Source organism: Quercus robur, chromosome 10, assembly GCF_932294415.1.
Source record: "Quercus robur chromosome 10, dhQueRobu3.1, whole genome shotgun sequence".
NCBI lineage: Eukaryota > Viridiplantae > Streptophyta > Magnoliopsida > Fagales > Fagaceae > Quercus > Quercus robur.
The window spans coordinates 38,766,848-38,774,263 of record NC_065543.1 but is presented as its reverse complement, the minus strand read 5'-3'; the positions used below and the strand labels follow the sequence as shown (position 1 = coordinate 38,774,263).

General features: G+C 31.2%; 1 pseudogene; it reads left to right on the top strand.

The window, feature by feature from the left end:
* Positions 1 to 215: 215 nt before the first annotated feature.
* On the top strand, positions 216 to 5,868 carry LOC126704441 (UDP-glycosyltransferase 83A1-like; annotated as a pseudogene).
* Positions 5,869 to 7,416: the final 1,548 nt, after the last annotated feature.

Here is a 7,416-nt window from a genome sequence, read left to right as displayed (position 1 = left end):
TTGATATATTTGGATAGAACTTATTTTGCTAAAATTGAAAACTGAAAACACTATAGTAAAATAATTTTTAAATATATAAATAGCACCATAAAACTTATTTTTAATGAAAAAATTGATAAAAAGTGATATGTGTGAGTTAAATAGCAATGCTTATCCTAACCCCACCTTAAGTCTATCGTCTTTACATTAAAAAAGAAAAAAGTTCTGTATGGTCCGCCATGATAAACTTTTGCCACTACGTACAAAGTAAAGAAAACAAAACCTGTCGGGCTGTCAACGTGGCATAATTCAAGCCATACGCTGACAAATCAACAAAATGACCGACAGAAATGTGTTTTAGGATCAAAGCTTTGATAATCTGTGGCCAAGGTGTCATGGAGAAGCAACCAATACATGTGCTAGTCATCCCATTTCCAGCACAGGGTCATGTTGCCCACTTGCCCCTCTAATGAAGTTGTCACACAAGATCGTTGATCATGGGATCAATGTCACATTTGTTAACACTGAGTTCATACATGCAAAACACACAGCTTCAATGGCAGTGAAGAGTGAAGAGAAGAGCCCAATAATACTGGTCTCAATCCCAGATGGACTAGAACCTGGGGATGATCGAAATGATACTCCCAAGCTGATGCAAAGTATTGAAAAAGTGATGCCAGGCCATTTGAAGGACTTGATTGAGAAAATTAACCAGTCAAATGATGATGATCAGATCAGTTGTATCATTGCTGATACAACGGTTGGGTGGGCACTAGAAGTTGCTGAGAAGATGGGAATTAAAAGGGCTTCAGTTTGGCCTGCTGGACCAGCAAACTTGGCATTTGCATTACATATTCCGAAGCTTATTGAGGAGGGAATAATAGATATTAAAGGTAAAATCTAGCTCGCTGCTATTTTCAATTTCAACTAGTTTATGCTATCAAATAGATTTTTCTTTACATGTTGGGAGCTTATTGAATAACTCATAATCAAGCATCTTCAGTGTTTAATATATGGAACAGGCCAGGAGAGGAAAGGAGAAATAAGGAATAAGATATAGTAGTCAACACAAATTATTATTATTATTAATTTTTTTTTGAAGGAACAGAAATTTAAAATTGTTATTATTCATCTATTATCATAAAATATATATTAAATAAGATGATAATTTTGCTAATGATTAAGATTAGGATAAATTATGAATTTAGTCACTAATATTTCAAATGTATCAATTTATTTTCTTACCTTTTAGTATTATATCAAAATAATACATATAGTTAAGTAGTGGACAAAAAAAAAATGCTAACATAGCTAATGGTTAAAATATTAGTTTTTATACTATTAAGCTGCCAAATATCCTTCGTTTAAAAAATAAAATAAAATAAAATAAAATATTTAGAATTAGTTTATTTTGGTAATTTTCTTTTCTTTTTATTTGCTTTCTCAGATGCAAACTAGGATTAAAAACCCAAAATTCATTCATTCAAAACTGAATTTCCTTCATTTTTCCACATTTTCCCAACATCCAAACAAGGAACCCGTTTAAACAATCCAGTTGGGGTCTAATTCTCTAATTTTTATGACACCGATCATATATTCCCACCGACTCTTATCTTACGCACGTTGATTTCACACGTTGTTTGTAGTCTGTAGTCTCTGTGCTAGCTTTTGTTGAGCCACTGTAGGATAATTAAAATCACTTTATTTATTTAGAGTTTTTTAGGCTACAAAAATGATTTGACATCATTTCATTAGATGAATTAAATATATGTGACAAATTTTTTCAAAAAAAAAATATATGTGACAAATATATGTGACGTTTATCAAAAAATATAGATGAAAGGATTGTTGATGAATAAAATTTTAAGGTATAAAATTTAGAAATTTTCAAAATTTTGGAGTATAATTTGTATTTTAGCCTATATATAATTATACGCAAGGGTACAAAAAGGCTAAAACTTTTTTTTGTCTGTGTGGAAGTAGCAATGTGGAGCCTTGGTTTAACGTGAAGCCTTACACAGGTCCCACCCTTTGTGCTTTCTTTTTTTTGGGTAATCTCCTCTTTTGTGCTTTCTTTTTTTTTTGGTAATCTCCCCCTTTGTGCTTTCATCTTGTAACTTGGTCGATTTTAGTAATTGATACCACTCATTGTAACCTATGAAGTATGGACTTGGATATAGGTATGATATAGTGACACTGCAATTTTTGAAAAATTAGGACTTGGATAAGGCGGGAATACATATATAAATTAATTATTAAATATTGTTAAACATTTAAACATAAATCAATTTAAGAGAAATAAAGGACAATAAAATGAATCCATTACTAATATATGATGTTTAGAAATTAGAATAAAAATCAAGAATAAGATCTAAAAGAGTAAATAAAAAATAACTAAATAAGTGTCCCTTCCGTATCCTGCAATTTTTCAAAAAATAAAAAAGGGACATGATTGGTAGTTGGTGAATAGCATCAGGCTGAAGTTGAACGCCCATAATTCATTCATTGAAACCTCACTTTCCTTCATTTCCCCACATTTTCCGAACAACCAAACCAGGAACCCATTTAAACAACCTGGTTGGGATCTAATTCTCTAATTTTATGACACTGATTTCATATTCCCATCTACCCGTATCTTACGCATACTGATTTGACACACGCTTTTTGTAGTTTGTAGTCTCAGTGCTAGCTTTTTTTGAGCCACTGAGGAATAATTAAAATCACTTTATTTATTTAAAGTTTTTTCAGGCTACACAATGACATGACTTAATTTTATTAGACAAACTAAACTTGCGTGGCAAATTTATGTGACTCATAACAAAAAATATGGTTAAAGGAGCTACTAATGCAAATAAAATATAATTTTAGAGTGTAAAATTTAAAGACTTTCAAAATCTAGGAGTGTAGTTTGTAATTTATACTGTATATAATTATAAGCATATGCATAATTCATAAAAAGGCTACAACTTTTTTTTTTAGAAGCAGCAATATGGAGCCTTGGTTTAACCTGAAGCCTTACCCGAGTCCCACACTTTGTAAATTCATCTTGCAACCTGATTAATTTTAGTAATTGTTACCACTCATTATAACCGACGAAGTATGGCAAAATTTGTTGAATAGCAAAATTTGTTGAATAGTAACATTTTAGAAAAAAATTTGATAAATAGCATACGACTGAAGTTAATTAGTTAAGTAGAATGTTTTTGGAACTCGAGTTTGTCAAACTCGAGTTCCAAAAATAGTGTGCTTTACTTTTCTTTTTTTTTGAGAAAGATAGTTTGCTTTACTAATTAACTTCGTCTGTGTGCTACTTTATTAAAATTTTTCTAAAACATGCTATTTGGCAAATTTTGCCTATGAAGTATGGACATGGATATAAGCATAGGTAAGGCATGGTGACATGACAATTTTTGAAAAATTAGGACTTGGATACTACGGGAATACATATATTAATTAATTATTAAATATATTTTTATTTTTAAATATTGTTAAGCATTAAATATATATCAATTTAAGAGCAATAAATGATAATAAAGTGAATTCATGGCTAATATATGATGTTTAGAAATTAGAATAAAAACCAAGGATAAGATCTAAAAGAGTAAAATAAAACATAATTACACAGTGTTCAAGATGAGATTAAATACTATAAGGATGTGGTGTAAAACCCAAATTTTACCCCTCCAATTTTAACATGTCGCGTCATCATATTACATATTAAAGAATATGCACAACCACAGTCAATCAATTTTAATACCCATTTGAAAATCCAACTTAACTGTGAGTTAATTGAGATGTTATTATATGTGGTAGGATGTATTGAGTTTTAAGTAAAAATCTGATGAGACAATCTTTTATTGGATGGTGTAAATATAGGTTTTACACTACATCCTTATTGAATTTGGACTTGTTCAGGATTATTACTAAAAAGAAACAAAAGATAAGTTTCCCAAGTGTGTCTCTTGTCTGACACGAGTACGGTATCCCAAATGAAGTGTCTGTACTTTCTAGATTTTAATCCAGTAGAACACTAATTCACAAATAGAGTAGTCCACTTGATAGACAGTTAAGTCCACACAGGTGGATTTCCTTAAAGGTGTGTTTGGTGATTATTGGGTCGGTGGAGGCTGGTTTAAACTAGTGTTGTTTTACCATGGGTTTAATTTACCCAGGTTGGGCTAAGTTCACCTAAATTGGATTTGAGAATGGGCTACTTTTATATTTAGTTGAGGGCATGTTGAACTTTGCACTATAGAATATTCCTGAAATCCAAAGATTTTGTTAAATTTAATTGATGGAATAACAAAATTGGGGTATTTGCTTATTTTTGAAAAAGAGAGAGTGGAGATTAGTTGGTTTCAAATATAGGGGGAAATTGTAAACTACCCCAAACATAAAAGAAGAAAATGTTTTTTCCCTTATAAAATGAAAGCCTTTTGACTTGTTGCTTTCCTTTAGGGTTGCCAAGTTTTTGAAACCCTCATTTTCCCACTATAGTAGTTGAACTGTTGAACACTCACCATCTTTTTGATTTTATTTTATTTATTAAAAACCAATCCAACACAAAACAAATCCTAATAAAATTAGGCATGATCTTCTCTAATCAAATTCTAATTAAATTGGAAAAAATTGGAGGGGATCTTATCATGGTATGTTCTTTTCCATAAATTTTCTTATTTGGCCTTTTATTTTATAATATTTAACAATTAAATATGTATCATATATATTTTTTTGTTTAACTTCCTCATGCGTTACGTGGGTTAGCGGTTAATATATATATACACACATATGATTGGTAGTTGGTACTTGTTTAATTTTGATAAAACAAAATAATTGAACCACTCTGCAGGAACTCCGATAGAAAACAACCTGATTTGGTTGTCAAAGGATATCCCGGCATGGAGTAGCACTGTTTTGCCTTGGAGCTGTCCAGGAGACTCAAAGACACAAAAATGTTTTTTTGAATCTTATGCTTTCAATGAACCATTCTCTCATACTATGCAATTGGCTTCTCTGCAACTCATTCTATGAACTTGACTCACCGGCCTGCAATTTAATTCCTGGTATCATACCTGTTGGCCCCTTACTTTTGGGCAATCAATTGGGCAGTCATGCCGGAAGCTTTTGGCCTCAGGATTCAACTTGTCTAAGCTGGCTTGATAAACAAGCTGTGGGTTCGGTCATTTATGTTGCCTTTGGCAGCATAGCAACCTTCAGCCAGCAACAGTTTGATGAACTAACTCTCGGTCTTGAACTCATAAGCCAGCCATTTTTATGGGTTGTCCGGTCAGACATAATTGGGGGACTGAATTCTGAATTCTTGGATGGGTTTAGAACGAGGATCGTTGATCGGGGAAAGATTGTTGAATGGGCTCCTCAAGAGAAGGTGTTAGCTCACCCTTCTATTGCATGTTTTCTAAGCCATTGTGGATGGAATTCAACCTTAGAGGGTATAAGCATGGGAGTCCCATTTCTATGTTGGCCTTACTATGGAGATCAATTTCATAATAAGAGTTACATATGTGATGTTTGGAAGGTTGGTGTAGGGTTGAACCCGGATGAAAATGGGCTCATCACGAGGCATGAAATCAAAACGAAAATAGAAACACTGCTCTCTGATAATGGTGTAAAAATCAATGCACTGAAGCTGAAGGAAATAGCTAAAAAGAGTGTAACTGATGGTGGATCTTCTTTTAAGAATTTCAAAAGCTTTATTGAACAAATAAAACATTAAGGGTGCTCAAAAGTGTTATTATTATTGTTGTTTTTTTAGTGTGTTTGAATATTATTTTGAATTGTGTTCCTGAAAAATTAAAGAGTGAAAGAAACAGTGTGTGCATGTGTAAGGATTTGAATTGCGTTAATGGCCGGCTTGCACTGTTAGCATCATTTAAACTAGCTTTAAATGTTGCTTATATACTAAATGAACTTGCAATTTACCTATTTTTGTTGATTGAAAATGCTCATCTACAAAAAAAATGATTGGTTCTGAATATTTTAGTTTGATGGATCTTAGACTAGCCGACCTAAACCATAAAAAATTTGGGACTAGGATCTTAGACTGCTATTAGTCTTTTGTTTTCCCCCCAAACTTCATTAATTATGTAAAAAATCTTATCGACTTTTCCTCTATTGGTTTATCAATTCTTTGGATAGACACAAAGCTTAATTGTTGATATCAATTTCTTTCTAAAAATTCTCATATTGTAAATTAAACTTTTATACGGTATATGGTATGAGTTATTTATCATTGTTCTTAAATCTTATAATCTTTGTAGTACTAGTTTTTATATTTTGGTTTTTAATACAAGACCCTTTTTTTTTTGCTTGGAAAAAGGATCTGTGAAGACCAAGAAGGTGATTATAGGAGTATTTTCGAATTTGGAAACTATTCTCAACAAGAAACCAAACCAAAACCTCCTCCTCCTCAGAGGGGGAGAGAACAAATGTATGGTGTATAAGTTTTTTGAGAGAGTGGAATATGTCATTCGAAAAATGCTTCTGGTGAGTGAGTTAAGGCCTAAGGGAACATAGTGATACAGGTTGCTGGGTTTCAATCATTTTTGTCTCAAAGCAGCAACCAGGTTAGCCTAATTTTTAGCTTTTTTATTTTTTGCCCCTCCCATTCTACTCAGTACTAAATTATATACAAATTTCTTAGCATGTTAAATATTTGAGAGCTCATATGTTTTTGCTGGTTTAGGTTTATTTAATGATTTTTCTTAATTCAATCTTTGCCACATGTATGAGTAAGTAGCTTAGGACGTAAGTCAAAACTTCTACGTTGTAATTTGTCTCACTCTCCTTAAAAGTTACCATAGTTTTTTAGTGAAGTTTGTAATATATGTATCTTGGTGTTAAAAGTTAAAACTACATTTTTTTTTCCCTTGTATATATTGTGTGTTTGTTTCTAAAATAATAAAAAATAAAAGAAATAAAAACTAAGTTTTCCCCCAGTATTTGGCTATAAGATGAAATGGAAAGAAAATTAAAAAAGATCAAGAAGTTTTAGTTCTTATGATTTTTTAAAAAAATTCTTCTTATCAACTTTTTAGTAACAATTTTTTATTTTAGTTTTTAATACAATTTTTTTTTTCAAGTTGATGCAGTATAGGGTTTTATAATTCTCCAACTATAATCATCTTTTCTTTTCTATAATAGTGCCTTTAGTATAGGTTTTTTCAAGTTAATGTACGTGATAAGAAGACAAGTTTAAAGATTACACTGACAATACTTTATTAGCCCTGCTGAATTTTTCTAAGTAAAACAAAATACAGAAAATATAAGATTATACTAGTAGTATTTTATATGCAGTAGTGATAGGTTTTACTTTATTCACAAACCCTATGTCTAGATGATTTATCTAAACCAAGTACATTAAAATTATTAACATAATTTATTTTAGATGAAATATTACCAAATTTTTTTAAAATTAAA